At 40.4% G+C, this 16,812-nt stretch overlaps 1 long non-coding RNA gene across 1 annotated transcript in view; it reads right to left on the bottom strand.

Moving 5' to 3' along the window:
• Positions 1–9,311: 9,311 nt before the first annotated feature.
• Positions 9,312–16,812, bottom strand: part of LOC134517423 (uncharacterized) — a 54,534-nt gene continuing 47,033 nt past the window's right edge. Inside the window, exon 3 of the long non-coding RNA XR_010071625.1 lies at positions 9,312–9,543. This is a non-coding gene — a long non-coding RNA (uncharacterized LOC134517423). The remainder of the gene's footprint in view (positions 9,544–16,812) is intronic.

Genomic DNA, 16,812 nt, shown 5'->3' with positions numbered 1-16,812 from the left:
TGGCAGGATCCCCCTGCCACACAAGCATAGGCACCCTGCCAGCCCACCACAGCACACTGTCCCGCTGCGCAGGAACGCTGCTATAACCCCCGTCCCAACAATACCAAAGAGCTCTCTGTGGAAATACTCTGCCAAGTCTACAGTAGCATCTTTGTTCGCTACCGAAATCACTAAGTTGTCTGGGGAGCGAATGAAGACAGGGACTGCCAGGCAGGACAGGCGCAGGGCAGGGGCTGCTGGCTCAGGCAGAGGAGGACATTGTCTGGGTTCGTGGCTGGAGATGTTCTCTGTGCAACGTAAGGAGCCCTCGGCATCACTTCTGCCGGGGGAACGCAGAGGGTACACCCCGAGTGATTTCAGCAATCAAAGGCAGCACATCCCTAATTGGCTAACAGTACTTTCACACGTGGCAGAAAACAGCTAACTAGAAGGCTGAGCATGAAATGTAAAAAATTTCCCTGCGTAGAGAGGAAAGGACCCAAGAGGAAAAGAACTGTAAAAGGTTGCATTTGTTATACAGGTACGAAAAGACACCGATAACCAGAAAAGCCTTGGCGGTATCACAGAAAAAGGTGGGAACCTTACCTCAGCATGATAGTAATTACGGATAAGGCATAATGTGTTCTCGACTCCAGTGTGATGGTGTTTATATTTCAGGTGTAGTGTGATTTTAACTTTAGTGGGTTGGTGATTAAATTTAAGGTATATATGAATAATACATGGGGAATGAAATGGGGCATTATTATAGACAAAAGAAGTGAAATAACCAGTTGGAGATGTTGTTACAGAACTCTGAAAGTGCAAGCTTCCAGATGTTTATGTTCCCCAGCTTAAAAGATTAATGAGAACACAAAAGATTTATACCCAGCCTCTGGAGCAGGATACGAGTGGGGTTTTCTAGGCATGAATCTGGCCACTTCCTGAAAGAGGCAATTTTCCAGGTTCAGTGTGGTTGGAGCTAATTAGCCTGGAATTACCTGGACTCAAAGCCATTTAAATTCAGTCCCGACGGAACCTCAAGGGAAACTTACTCTGCTGGCACATAAGACATTTTAACCTTTAGAGCAATTTCATGGCATAAAAAACAATGTGTATTGAATTCTTGGATTAGCAATGATTGTGTAGACTACACTGTCTTTCAAGCTCTGAAGCTGCTTCCAGACCAAACAGAAAAAATACAGAAGACAATATCTGGACACTTGACCTACTACAGCTTGCACTTCACACACTTTGTTTTCTTGCTGTTACTCTGGCATTCTTCACAACTAAAGAATGAAAAAAAAAAAAAAACCCAAGCCATTTCCATCATCCAACACCAGAAAGTTAGACTCCCGTTATGGCAACTCCATCAGTCCACTCGATTTGAAACACTACACAATGTTTATCCAAAGTGGTCAAAAAGCAAGAACTGATGTCATATTCACCATTCCTACATTAGTCAAAACACAAGCTCTTACCAAAAATTAAGCATACGTTTCCATATCACAGCTACATTTACAGTATCCACCTCACAGCAACTAGTTTTTCTTGACTGGCTGGGTGTTTGTCTTTCAAGAATACAAGAGTATTTGCTTCTGGAGAATTGTTTTTCAGGGAATCAGCCAGCAAACTTTTGAAGGTCCACACTTGCCTGTTCTTATTTACAATGACTACGAATTAATACCCTTCCTTCACTCTGCCAAACTGCCACTCTCACTAAACCCCTGTATAACTCCTCGGAGTCCCTGATATGAAAGAAGTCGGGAGCCACAGGAGTCACCACTTCAACAGTTAAATCCAGTTGGTGTCCAGTCACAAGTGGTGTCCCCCAGGGCTCGGTGCTGGGGCCGCTTCTCTTTAATATCTTTATCAATGATCTGGATGAAGGGATCAAATGCACCCTCAGTAAGTTCGCAGATGACACTAAACTGGGCGGGCGTGTTGATCTGCTTGAGGGTAGGTTGGCTCTGCAGAGGGATCTGGACAGGCTGGACTGATGGGCTGAGGTCAATGGTATGAGTTTCAACAAGGCCAAGTGCCGGGTCCTGCACTTGGGTCACAACAACCCCATGCAGCGCTACAGGATTGGGGCAGAGTGGCTAGAAAGCTGCCCAGCAGAAAAGGACCTGGGGGTGTTGGTTGACAGCCAGCTGAATATGAGCCAGCAGTGTGCCCAGGTGGCCAAGAAGGCCAACAGCATTCTAGCCTGTATCAGGAATAGTGTGGTGAGCCGGACTAGGGAAGTGATCATCCCCCTGTACTCGGCACTGGTGAGGCCCCACCTCGAGTACTGCGTTCAGTTTTGGGCCCCTCGCTACAAGAGGGACATTGAGGTGTTGGAGCGTGTCCAGAGAAGGGCTACAAAGCTGTTGAGGGGTCTGGAGGTCAAACATTATGAGGAACGACTGAGGGAGCTGGGGTTGTTTAGCCTGGAGAAGAGGAGGCTGAGGGAAGACCTTATCACCCTCTACAACTACCTGAAAGGAGGTTGTAGAGAGATGGGGGCTGACCTCTTCTCCCTGGTGACAAGTGATAGGACAAGAGGAAACAGGTTCAAGTTATGTCAGGGAAGGTTTAGATTGGATATTAGGAAACATTTTTTCACTGAAAGGGTTATTAAACATTGGAACAGCCTGCCCAGGGAGGTGGTGGATTCACCATCCCTGGAGGTGTTTAAAAAAAGGGTAGATGTGGTACTTAGGGACATGGTTTAGAAGTGTTTTTTGTCAGGATAGGTTAATGGTTGGACTTGATGGTCTTAAAGGTCCCTTCCAACCTCAGCGATTCTATGATTCTAACAGACTCACCTGATACTGGGAGCTCTCTCCTTCACAAACCTCTCTTGCTTATTGCCACCCCTGTTTAAAACATCAGCATTTTCCACTACCCAGCACGCATCCATGACCATAATATCCATGTAGATCACTTACCACTTTTAGTCAACCCCTCCAGTCTCCAAGCCAAAGCAGCACAAGGAAAGTCTCCAAATCAGCAGTTTCTTGGCCAACACAGGGTTGCCTCGCTCCTCCCCTCCAGCAACCAGCCAGGCAAGCCCAGGCTGCAGCCTTTGATAGCTCCATCCAGGGTGGGGCTGAGACCCACAGGTGCACAGCTGCAAGGGTGAGTGCTGCTGTTAACCCTTCCTGGGTGTCATGAGGAAAGGGACAGCCGGGAACCTTCTCCACCCTGGTTCAGAAGTGAATATGTTTCCTTCTGACCATGAAATATGGTACAGGTTATCCCAGAATTTTTCAGGCACTGTCATAGCTGTCTGACATTAGTCTTTTAACTTAAAGCTTTATATATACTTGGGAAAAATCCTATTGCAAACTCAATTCCCTGCATCTATTTTTGCTAACGTAAGGCTGCATGGCTAAGAGATGGCAGAGAGTTTTGATAGCATTAATGGTCAAAACCTTGCACGGGTGACTTTAGTATGTGGCCTGATGTGCAGAGATGCTGAGAAGTGGTTGCTCAGAAAACTCTTATGACTCCCCTATTATAAAAACCTGCATAAGTGCAGGTGAATTTATGGATCAAAATCAAAGTTGAGTATGCAGGACATCTTTAAAAGCTGTCTTTGCCCCAGATACGTGTTTTAAGCACTCCTGTGCTCCAAGGAGAACAAGGCCTGGATGGTGTTTTTGGGAAGAAGAAGTAAATCAGTATTTTCAAGTGGAACATGGTGCTTTCAAAAGCTACTCCAGATGCTCTACATTTACTCAGCTTAGAGGCACTGCTACAGCAGTTTGTGTAAGTTAGAGTAGTTCCACAGCAGCTCCCGTTGGGTTACATGTAGTGTGTGTGTGTGCGTGCCATTAACTCTCCAAAGACAGTCAGCTCTTGGTACTCTGAGAATGAGGGACTTGGTTGCAGTTGATGCAAATGCCCAGAGGAGAAAAGTGTTATAAAACTCAAACTCAGCACAGTACACATGTATCTCACAGCATCTCTGAGAGAAATCAGACTTGGTTCAGTTAGACTAACCAATTATCTCCAAAACAGTATGAGTTTTGCTCTATCAAAGCTGTCTCCTGCAGAGCTATTCAGTATACCTGTATTATGCTCTAAGCACCTGGTTTCCCAGAGGTTATTGTATTAAGGTCAGTGTTAGACATGAATGGGTCCATGCATTAATACAGCCATATACCTATCCGAAACACCCCATCTGAAATCTGGCTGCTGCCAAAAGAGGGTTTCCACACGTTCAGTTCAATGGGCACAACCTGAGTGGACTTAGCAGACCCCAGCTGGATCTGACTGGCTTTGAGATAGCGCACTTCTCCTCTACCTCCTTCCCTGGAAACACAGCCAGACAGCCCGGAGCTGAGCACGTACACAGCCGTCATAGATCTCGCAGGTATATAGGCTCAGGCCCTGCGTGGCAGGAGACCAGCTGTACTTGCCTGCTCCCGAGAGCAGCTTCGGTGTTGCTACACTTGAGCTAATACACTGAGGTGGTCCTGAGCTGTCCCTGTGCCTGTGGCACAAGTAATTCACAATTCGTCTGAAAGACAGCTGATCCCATCAGCCTCCAAAACCCCATTTCCACTCGGGCGAACAGAAAAGAGACGGCAGCCAAAAGATATAGGAATCATTTCCTGCAGCTCTCCTTGCTAGACTTATTAACTGGCATCTATTGGTTGACAATGCAAATAGAATAACAATATAGCTTATTTTTCTGTTAATACTGTTTAACTTAATAACTTCTGCCGAAAGTGTTTGCTACCAAGCACCAGGATATCAGATCAAGCCCTTCATATAAAATGAGTTTGACATGACTGCAGGCTCTCTAGATATATACTCCTGCTCAATGTGAGGTTATGATGTAGGAATAAATTGATGAATTTATAGAAGTACATGTTGCGCACAAAACCAAGCTAGATTATCATCAAAGTGGTTAATCTGGTTTTACAAAGCACCCATGAATTCCCTAGTTCATTTTTCTTTGTTTTTCTTCTCCTCATGTGAAAAGATCATATTTATAGACCTATCTCGCAAAACCACACCCCTAGTTTAGAGACTTCTTTTTCAAACTTTTTCACAAATCCTGAATTAGTTCTTGACCTGACCAAAGATAAGGGGCACAGCGGCGCTGAGGCGTCACGAAGCGCATCCCACGCTGGCAGAGGTCCAGGCACCAGGTGCCGCGAGGGCCGCGGGTCAGGTGCCAGCCGCGTGTGCAGGATGATGTGCTCCAGCTAACGCGTCCTGCGAGGGGCTGCCAAGCGCAGCCGCAAACACGGCCTGGGTAATAACGAAGTTAAACGCTGCTTGGACAAGCTACACAGCGCAATTCTGCCTCGCAAGCTAAGATCTTCACCAGCTCACGCGTACCAGCACTGCACTCACTTTCACGGTGTAGACACTTTCTACGGGTCAAAACCTGTCCTGACAGATATCAGTCATTTGCTTCCTATCAATTAAACTCAGGGACTAATCTAGGAAATAGAAACTTGAGAAAACTTTTGACGAGATTTTAGGGATACGAAACCATTACTCCGTTACTCTAGTTTAAGTGATAAGGCAATTTTAGGAACCACTCAAGCACTCGGCACAAGTTGAGTTTCCAAATCCCTTCATATTTCTCATTCATATAATAACTCCATGCTTTAAAAACACCATTTATGTGGTCACTCTAATATAAACTTTAAAGACGTTCCACCGTAAACTTGATAACTACCTTTCCTATGCTGCATTTAGGTTCTCACTCACATATCATTAGTAGGAGTACTAACCCATAGACTGGATTACATTTGGAAAATCACCCTGGCGATTGAGTTGCTCTTACTTGTGTATTCAGAATCAAAACATGCTTATGATTATCATGGAGATTTTTAAATTTTTTTCTGTGCTGATGGTTTTTGACAGGATGGTAGTGAAAATTGCTAAAATTGATTAAAAATAATAATTACGTGCACAAATTTGAATATTTTTGCCTGGAAAAATGAGAAAGATGTAAGGCTTTTTTTCCTTTTTTTTTTTTTTTAATTTATTTACAATAGTGTAAATGTTTGGATTTTTCAGTTATGTGTAGTTTGGGTCTATTTGGTAAAGCATATTTGAGATTGTTATAGGACTCCTAAATTATAAGCAGGATATCTATGATTAAAATATATTCTTTAAAAGTTGGTTTTTTTCCCTTTAGTTATCTTTCACTTTCATCTGATGGAGAGTAAAAGATAAAACGAGCTTTTGTTGTTTACTGTACATCTGGAGTATAAAAAAAGCACAGTATGAGGAAAGGATACTCCATGAAACACCATGTCAGAAACACTCGCAGTCAAAATTCCAGAAATAGCAAGATGTTAGATAGATAATTAAAATGTCTTCCAGGTCTAAACCATAGGGAGCTGGAGTTTTAATCATGTAGAGTATATTCATGAGAAATTTCCTCTTTTATCTACACGATCAGATTTTGATGCTTTCTTTTAGGAAGAAACAAGATCCCGGTCTGGAGCACAAACGTCGTTATATTTGGTTGGTATTGGCAGCGCTCACGGAGTTGAACGCTTTCGTAGAAATCCCTGTTTTTGTTTACCTCTGCTTTAAGAGCGGCCCGCAGAAAGGGTCACGTGCGGTCTTTCCCCAGAGTACATCCATCCCTTCGGGTTCAACCCACCGGGAAAGCGGCCAAGCAGAGACACCCTTCTGCAAACGCCTCGGTGCCTCTGCTCTAACATCACCCCAGAAAAGCAGCAGAGAACCAGAGCCTTGTTTTACTGCGAACCGAAGATCCCTCCTTAAAAGGCTTAATAAAATGCCTGCTATAATAACAAGGTAAATGTAAAGGGGACATTTCTGCTGTGAGGCCTTCACTGGGCTGCGGAAAAACGAGAATGAGCTTAGTGGGGGAAAAATAAGATTAGCCGTTTTCTCATAGCTAGAAGATGGTTTCACGGCTAAAGCAATTCACTAATCTTATTTTCTAATTCCACCACGTCTTTTATTAACTTATTTTTCATCTTGTAGCCCACACGCAACCATAACATTTAAATAATGTTACATTCGTATCTGTACCATCTTAGTCTATGCCTAGTCAGATCTAGTTATTGAGCAGTATTTTAAAAGCTACTGTAATTTTAAGGGACAATTTAGATCTAGGCTACGCTAAGAGAAAGGAAAACACATCAGTGCCAAATTAGGCTCTGATGAGGCTCTTGATCACTTTCCCTTCTCCTGACAAAAACAGAAGGTGCTAGTAATGCTGAGAAGGTCTGTGTCCCCGATGAACAGATGTTAATAACAAAGAGCATCTTCCTCATGTTAAATAGCCAAAAGAAGAGATATTGCAGCCATTGATAATGATACCCATATATCATGCATGCTAAATCATGACTAAATAATTAAAATCTGTGCATGATACTTGTTTCAGGCGAGTAAAGCAGATCACAGTTTTAGTGGTCAGAGGAAATGAAATGCAGCTTCACAGAAGTGATTGTCACCGAGCACACGGAGCATTATAATGCGCACAAAGAAAATTAAACTAGGAAAAAGGCAATTGCCTGTGAGCGGCTTATTCAGGAAAGCGGGCTGGCGATTCGGTGGTGGTTTGCCTTCCGGTTATTTTGATGCATTGTTTGAATATGCATTAACATGTGGGGAGAGGGAAAGGAGGGAGGTGACGAGCAGAAAGTTCTCCGGGGGTGAGGCTGGTGGCTGGGTGCTCCCTCTTGCTGGTGGCAGGGCCACACGTGCCGCCTCGTGTCACCACACAGGCTCACCTCCTCTCTTGGCCAACAGAAGTCAGGGATGGATAGACGGACATACTTCCTGCAGTGGGGGAAACATCTGAGCAGAGGCAGCTATAGCCCGTTACAAACGCCACACGCTGTATTCTCCACGTCCTCCACTTTACCAGCTCTGCTTGCGTTGGCAGCAATGCTGGAGCGATGGTACAGCCCCAAATCTGCCCAAGCACACCTCACCCGTCTCCCAGACTCCCTCTTTGTGCTCTGCCTGTGATCTGCGATGCCCCCCACTAGCAGAGACACGCACACACACCCCCGCACACATCTGTGTGCAGAAGAGGGGGAGAAGTCTCCATTTCCTGGAGCCTGCCCATGTGCTGTGGCCAGCTGAACTCGTGGAGACCCATGCAGAGAGCATGTTATCTCACGTCTCATAAAACGAGGGCTACAAAGCCAGGGCAGCTTTGTTAGCTGTCACACAGACCTTTCCTTCAAAGCACAGAGAAGAAAAAAAAAAGAAACCTAACCTATGATTCAAAACATGAAGAAAGAATTGGTTGAAATTAAATTTGCCCTCCCGTCCATTTATAGGAACTGATTAAGTGAATTTTGAGGAATATAAGGAAGTATCTGCTCTGTGAAAGGTATATTGACTTGGAGTATTAAAATTGAAGTTAAGGTGTAGCTTTTTGCACAAATTTATTTTAAACTGATCTCACTTGATAAATTTGCATAAGCATATACTGCAAAAACACTGAGAACTATAGCAATAAGAACATTTTAGAAAATGAATTAGCAACTTAGCTAACAATAAAGGGATATTCCCTAGGAAGAACACGCGTGCTGTACTCACCTGCACTGCTTTTCTGACACTGGTGCTCTTTCACAGTCTAAATTCTAGGAGAGGGAAACCAAACACATCTATATGTCATGATATCATGGCAATCTACGCTTGTTTTCTGCCAGTTATAAAGTTTATGAACATCAACATTGCCTGAAAGTTTAATTTTCAAATTTAAAAATGTAGAGAAATTTTTCACTCATATTCCAATCAATTGGTAATATAGCAATACTGAGAAGTGAGCTGTTTCCTGTGCACAGTTGTGCGTGCTGATATTAATTACAGAATAAATACAGTAATACAAATAACTCACTTCCCATGATCCTCATTTTCTCTTTGTACTTTTCTATGATGCCCATCCCTTTCCTATTAGAGTACTAAAGAAGCAAATAGCATAGGCATACCTATTTTAATATTGGTATTTTTAAACATGGTACTCTTTTCTCTGCACAAGCACCCCAAAGACTTTGTGCTGATTAACATCAGTGTGTTTCAGTTATAGAAGGAAAGCTTTAATTTTGTAATTGTTTTCATAAGTGTAGAATTTGTCTAAGGCATAGAGGCATAAGTCTGAGTCTTCTGGGACTTTGTTCTATATTATATTTCTTGCTTCATCTCCAATAATCTCACGTGCTGTAGAGTGCTCCAGGTTAATGATGTAATTTAATCAAAGATTGTTCTTTCTATACAGCTATGGTAATAGTCAAAAGTTGTGGCCAAAGAGTCATTAAAAAGAACTGAAATAATGGCAAGAGATCAACAGAACATCTAACAAAGTGTGTCCTAAATGTTGTGATGCTTAAAGTAGATATCCACTGGTTGTACCTTTGTGAGAAACCAAAAAAGTTTTTACAAATGTTTGAATTGAAATATACACGTGGGACAGCAGGTAGCCATCCGTGCAAGGAGATAAGAATGCATGACTGGGACATGGTTTAGGTCTCTTCTGTGTCACTGGAAGTGTGTCCATTGGCTTTAACCGGCAATGGAGAGCAGTCCTAATTAAGTGGCAGCACATGAGGAGTCTTCCAGCTAGAAAGAAATAATAAAAATAACGGAGTCAATCAATTATTTTTCTGAGTTAGTTATTTTTTCTCTTTTATTCTAAACCTACACTTTCCTCCTTTCTGGTAGGGCTTTTTTTTTCCTTTAACAGCCACTAATTATTGTAATTTTTTGTTAGTAGTACAAGGTGGAGGCTTGGATTTATATTCCTGCCCATGATCTGGAGTTATTTCCTTTAGATGTATCTATATTGTTTCCTCTCTGAAACAAAGACTTGAAAAAAAAATAAGTGTGAAAAATTAAGATAGATTGCTTCTTAAAACCCTAAAAAATGACTGTTAGGCTGGACTGCCAGTTGAAGCTGAATCTGGAAAGCACAGAGGATAAAAGTATACCAAAATCCATATATTTCCGATTATAGTTTTAAGCAATTGTCTTTCTGTCTTAGAGGTTTGCATGTGTGTGAGTAAAAAGAAAAAAAAAGCACAAAAAACCCTTATAACACATTTGAGAGTCATAAAGCAGTTCTTTAGTGTACAATAACAACGGTAAAGTCTCCAGATTCGATAAGTAAAATGGAGAAGAATATTTTAGCAAAAGGCTATTTTGCCAACTAGGAAAACACTTTTAATTGTAGAGAAAGGAATCCTTTAAACTAACATGACAAGGTACATACAAAAATTAATATTATACGCTAATGTTCTTTTTAGTGAGTAGCTTAGGTTGATTTATTCATTTAGGTAATTATGTACCACAATATTAGTAATTCAGAGTTAAATTGAATTAGGAAACACAGAATAAATTGAAACCGTAGTCATATTTCTTTCTCCCTGTGTAACGAACAGAGATGTATTGATGTAAGTTCTAAGTGTACTACATAAGTTAAATTCCCTAGACTGCAATTTGATCAAAAAGCATTAGACATTTACTTAGGCTATAATAGGTCCTTGCCATTGGATGGCAGTAAAATTCTACATCAATCACTAGAGGCAAAGTGAAGCTAGGAAAACAATAGGATTTTTCTTTTTTTATTTAAGAGTAGAAAGCTTGAGGGGGGATGGTGACGCCTTAAATGCTGTGATAAGCACTAATATTAAAACGTGTTTCCTTTTTCTGTGTTAAGAGCATTTTAGAAATAGTAAACTCAATTTTCTATTATATGGAAAATAATTTATTTCTTCTTGAGAAGAAAAATCAAATCCGAGCATATTGCAAAGACAATGCAAATATATTCTTTTTATTGCTACTTAACTATCAGAGGTTTCTATATATGTCTGCTTTGTTTACATTTTTCCTCAACTGATTTGTTAAATTTTGCACAATATGCATATTATTTTTTCAATAACCAGCCTAGAGTAGAAGAAGATGGCTTCCTTTCTTTTGCATCTATATTATTATTGCAAATACTATGACCAAAAAAAATCCCATTTTTAACAAGAAAAGGATCCATCCTTTCTGCATGTGCACATGAACAAAGCACATGTACCTGAAAACATCCGCTACGTAGACGGAGCCTTTTTATACAGCAATTTCGTACCATAGGCCATATTTTACCACCTTTGCTCAGACCCATGCCAGGATCAACGCCCATTTAATTCTATGAAGGAATTAAGCTTCCTTGAAGGTGATCAGCATCAAAAATTCCCAACTTATTGAAACAAAATCCCCCAATTTAGCAGTATGCCTTGGCCTTGACTAGTAACGTCAAGATTTAGACCAACAGTAAATACAACACCTTTATTTTAATTGATATTACAACTAACAAAGAATAAAATGCAACCACCAGGTTCTTAAAATACTGTTTATATAAACTACACATTAAATAAAGAGAAAAAAAGACTATCTGGCAAATTATCTTGCAAAATTATTTTACATTTTCTACTTCATACCAAAAATGTTATTGGGAAGGTTCCTAAAACACGTGTGCAAATTGGTTTCACTTTTAAATGTGCAAGTCCTGATCAATGAAAATCAATAGGAATACTATTAATACAATTACTTTCACACTAATTACACTGGGTTTGGATTAGGCAATTTTTATATTAAAAATAGATTTTATGTGGTTAGCAAATATACAGAATTATACATTTAGGAGACTGAAATAAATAGAGAAAGAAACGTGTTCAGCATATGGTCTTATATGAAGAAACATAAATTCTTATGTCTACATTTAGTGTTTTTAAAAAAATCGTTATAAATTTGGTAGGTTGAATTACAATCTAAATTGCCATAAAATGAGTCAACTGTTTTTCACAATGTATTCAGGGTGGTCTAAAAAAAACTAAAGGCTATTAATCAGGATTTCCTGGGATCAAACCACAGACTCCCTGGCAATTTATTCACTCACTTTATGTTTAAAGTCTGTTAAAAGTTTATAGCTTTTCGAAGATCATATTAGGCATTAAAATTTGGAAGTCATGTAACAAAAACTGTTATGGAAAAAAGGAGAGAAAAAGGCTTATCACAAACTCATTCTTAGGAAAGATGGTGTAAAATATACACAATGGAACAATATTAATCTGGGTTTTATGACAGTGACTGTAAAGTGAAGCAATGCCATAAACCTGGTGGTATAGTCTTGGTTTCACTCACAAGGACTTATAATTACAATGCTCCTAAACTGAAATAAGAAATCCCTATAGAAATGTTTCTCCCCCACATTAAGGCCAAGGTGCTACAACTACACTATCAACTTTAGGGGCTTGAGCAGTCACAGATAAGTCACTTGAATTACTCATGTATTTAAGATCATCATATACTGGCAGGATCAAAAGCCTAAGATTTTGTTGTTGAAATCCCCCAAGACTTAGTACATGGGACTAAATCTTCTGAGGTCCAGAACACTATAAATTCACTCACATTTAGTGAGACTGAACAGCCAGCAATTGGCAGTTCATACTCCTCCTGCATTTAGTCCAAGAATTGGATGTGGTACTTAGGGACATGGTTTAGAAGTGGGTTTTGTCAGGATAGGTTAATGGTTGGACATGATGATCTTAAAGGTCCCTTCCAACCTCAGCAATTCTATGATTCCATGATTCTATAAGTGTCAGTAAGACTCATGAGCAGAATTTCTTGAGGTGTTTGGAGTTCTTAATGTATCAGAAATTGAGATTTTTGGCATTTCAGAGAAGGGGTTCGGTGCAACACAGGATCAGACTGCAACTGAAATAAAATTTGCAGTGCTGTGATGCGTAAAATATGTCAAAAGGTCATATTCTTCTAGAGGCATATATTAAGCCTACAATTCCTTATTAGCAAGAAACTGAACAAGCTACTATAACTAATCACTCTCAGTGATATAAGTGAAACCCATGTAATATCTAGTAGTCTTTCAACTACCATGGAGACACTTCTAGACAGAATCTGACTTTACTTAACTCATACACCAAATGAATTCTACTTTTCTTTTTAGCTCCTAACTTGCTGCTGTATAAAAAAATCTGGGGTGAGAGTGTGAAAGTTTCAGTCAGCTTTAACCTGATCTTTGAAAGCATGCTTTAGGTTTTGCAAGAGGAAAATACTAAATTTGCATTTTCAAAACCTTCAAAAAATGCAATGGGATCACCAGATACGCACAAGTGTATTAAAAAAAAATAGCACAAGTTAAGAAAAAACAACTTCCAAGGTCTTTTTTGTACACAGTGGCCAACTGTACACAAAGGAGCTGAACTAGAGAACGGCACTCATTTTTTGCTGAAAAACTATAGCATATATACTTAAATTTCAAAATTAAAACCAGCTTTATTAAAAAGAAAGGCTTGGGTAACTCAAAAAACAGTAATAAGATTAGACCCAGGCTCAGACGGCACAGGCTTTTACTGACTGTTGTTAATAACCTATTATAACTGCTTGTTCTTTAGTTATTATTCTGTTTTACAGGTCAAATTCCTTGGGATAATGTCCAGCTAGTCAAACTGCTCGAAGTACCTTCCATGGACAAGAGTTGGGAGAGAAGGAAAGAGGTGTGGGGAGAGCAGTAGAAAAGCACTAGTAAGATGCAAATGAAAATTTCAGAGTCAGATGAGTTGTGGACATCTGACTAATAAAAGATGGGTAGAATGGGACCAGCAAAAGTGTGCAGAGAACCACAGAATAAAGCAATAAGGCAGGAAGTTGGAGAGTCAATAAGGTGGACGAAGTAGAGTGTTGAAATGTCAATGAGTCATCGCAGTGGGGAGGCAGCTGGATTGCAGGTGCTGAGCTTAGGGAACTATGGCAACACCAGCAGAGAAGTTTTTCTGAATGTCAGAATTTAGTACCATCATCAGAGGGCAGGGCTGGTGTTAGGTAGGTGCTGAGTGCTTCTGTTAGTGCTCCAACTTCTCCTCAGTGCTGGCAGACCTTCCTTCCAGAGAAAGGAGCGATTTCAGTCTTCCCTTCTAATTAAGAAAATGACCAGAATTTCCACAAACTCTCAAAATTGCTTTCCTACTCTGTCCAACAATTATTATTTTTTTAGTTATTGAAATAAAAAGAGCCCACTTATTACTCAAAAGTCTTCTTATTCTAAATAATTTCAAATAAAATTATGGTCTAACGTGACTGAACATCGTGGTTTCAGTTGGGATGGAGTTGACTTTCATACTAGCAGCTGGTATAGTGCTACCTTTTGGATTTGGAATGAGAGTGACGTTGATAGTGTATTGATGGGTTTGGTTGTTGCTGAGCAGTCAGGGCCTTTTCTGGTCCTCACGCCATCCCACCAGCGAGCAGGCTGGGAGGGCACAAGAAACTGGGAGGAAACACAGCCATGACAGCTGACCCCAACTGACCAAAGGGATATTCCATACTACATATTGTCATGCTCGGCGTATAAAGCTGAGGGAAGAAGAAGGAAGAGGGGGATATTCGGAGTGATGGTGTTTGTCTTCCCAAACAGCCATTATGTGTGGTGGAGCCCTGCTTTCCTGGAGACAGTTGAACACCTGTCTGCCAATGGGAAGCAGTGAATTAATTCCTTGTTGTGTTTTGCTTGTGCGTGGCTTTTGCTCTGTCTATTAAACTATCTTTATCTCAACCCATGAGGTTTTTTTCTCATGTTTAGCCTTCCGATTCTCTCCCCCATTCTATGTAGGGTGAGCAAGTGAGCAGCTGTGTGGCTCTAGCTGATAGCTGGGGATAAACCACGATGCTGTGCTAACAGCAAACTTTAACTTAGGACATTAGACCTGAAAAGAGGGACTCCAGTTACGCTTCTTAAGACCTAGGTCTTTAAAAAGGTAGCTAATTTACTATGCAATGCCTTATTTCCTATGAAAATCTCAGCCCAAGACTCATAGCTGGATCCGGTAGACACTCATTCACTTTTCTGGAGACCGAATTCTAGAGAACTGAAGCTTACAATCACCTTCTATGACTTACTAAATTGCTGTATTGATTGATAGAAGATTGATAAAAGATTGATTGATTGATAAGATTGATAAAAGAAAAAATATACTTTTATTCCCTGGAGAAAAACCTGTAATGTCACCAGCTCAAAATTTGGGCACACCACCCCGGGTCAATCAAAATAGAAAGATTTTGTATGTGACAAATACCTGAAGAGGGAATTGAGTAAGGAATGACTAGCTGAAAAAGCCAGCTGATTGCTGCTAATTTTTTCTTATATGAGAGTCCGTCATTAATACATTTCTAATGTCCAGAACCGGTGGTAGTCTTACAGTTCTCTGATGTCCATGTAAGATCCAAATTGGCAATGCAAATAAATGTACAGAAGGAGAAGGACTGAAGTGCTGACCTAACTCTATAGCATTGTAATCAGCTACTCTTCCCACATAATGAGATATCAGGTCAGACTAAATGAAGCAGTTAGCAAATTTTTTGCACAAATTGAAATTATTTCCTAGTCTCTTTTATACATATTGATGCCCTAAACACTCCCCCAAGGGAACTGAGAGGCTGAAACTTTTATCTTATGTTATTAAGTTGGGCAGCAAGGGTGATCTGGCTTGATAAATGCTAATTATTAGTATCTCATTTCATCAGCTGCAGCATTTGTGCAGACAGAAGACTTCCAGAACACTGACAATTTTTGTTGTCTTTTGGAGAAGGAGTATGAAGGATCTGTACTTCCAAATGGGTCTCTCAGTGCTCATAAAGGATTTACATTCCTTCAGTCAAGTAACAGGCACAAAATTATGCCAAGAAGTCATTAGCTGTAAAATAAGTAGCAGGAATTAGGTGCTAAAAATAGATTTTGAAGACAATCAAGTAATTTAGAAACTGTGATACCTTTACTTGAAAATAATTACAAATAGTAAAACAACTTGTCAAGAATCCAGTAGTTCAAGAATTAACAACTCTGCCTAGAAACAGTGAAATGCAAGTCGTCTACAAGAGCACTCACTAGAAGCAGTTGTTTCAGCTATTAACTAGAATCAGCTACAGACTGTCTCCAAAGGATGTCTCCAGTGGATAACGTCTGGTGGTGAGGATGCACAGCGTATCAGCTCAGCTCTTCTCTGCCCTGCCAGGTTGCCCTTTTGCCCTTGATATCCCCCAACCCACCAGGTATGTGACTGCAGATACCTACAGCTACCACACAGCCCTCTTAGCGGGGATTAAGCACATCTATTAGACTATCGGTTGCCAATGAACGCTTTAGTTTCCTGAGCACAGACTTCCATATGTAGGCAAGCCCCAAGTTAATTTCAAGTCATGATTAGTTTTTGACAACATTTAAGATCTCTGAATTGGTATTTATTTTGAGGCTCTTGATATGCAAATCACTTATGCTAAATTCTGCAGCTTTGACTCAGTTTAGATTATCAGCATTTACCTGCAAATATTTGAATAAACACAAGTGAGACCATCCTTTTACAACCCTTTTAAGATCAAAGAGTCAGTATTCTGCCTTTGAGGCTTGTCAGTTTAAAACCTGCACTAACAATTAAAGGATTCCCCCCTCCTCCCTTTCTGCTGTCTCCCCCTCCCTCCCTTCCAAAACCAAGAATGAAAAGATTCCACCCTGCAAGAAATGTCCACTTTTATATCAGAACTTCTCATTAATGAGTAAACATGCGCTGTTCTACAATATTGTTTCACTGCTCTTCTGTTTAATGGGCTCCATCCTGCATGGCTAAAACCTCAGGATGAAAAAAGGACTCTGGAGACATCTAAGCTTCCATTAAAAATTAGATTTATTTTGTGCCATTTAACTAGGAATACCCTAGGATTTTTCCCAGGGTAGTTAATGTCAGAATGCCACAGGAAAAACACTGTATGTGTGAGTAAGTATTAATATACCTACTGCTGACATCCCCCAGTCAATAAGATGGAGTTTTGCACTTCTTG

Source organism: Chroicocephalus ridibundus, chromosome 6 (assembly GCF_963924245.1).
Source record: "Chroicocephalus ridibundus chromosome 6, bChrRid1.1, whole genome shotgun sequence".
Lineage (NCBI taxonomy): Eukaryota > Metazoa > Chordata > Aves > Charadriiformes > Laridae > Chroicocephalus > Chroicocephalus ridibundus.
This window is presented reverse-complemented; position numbering and strand designations above follow the sequence as displayed.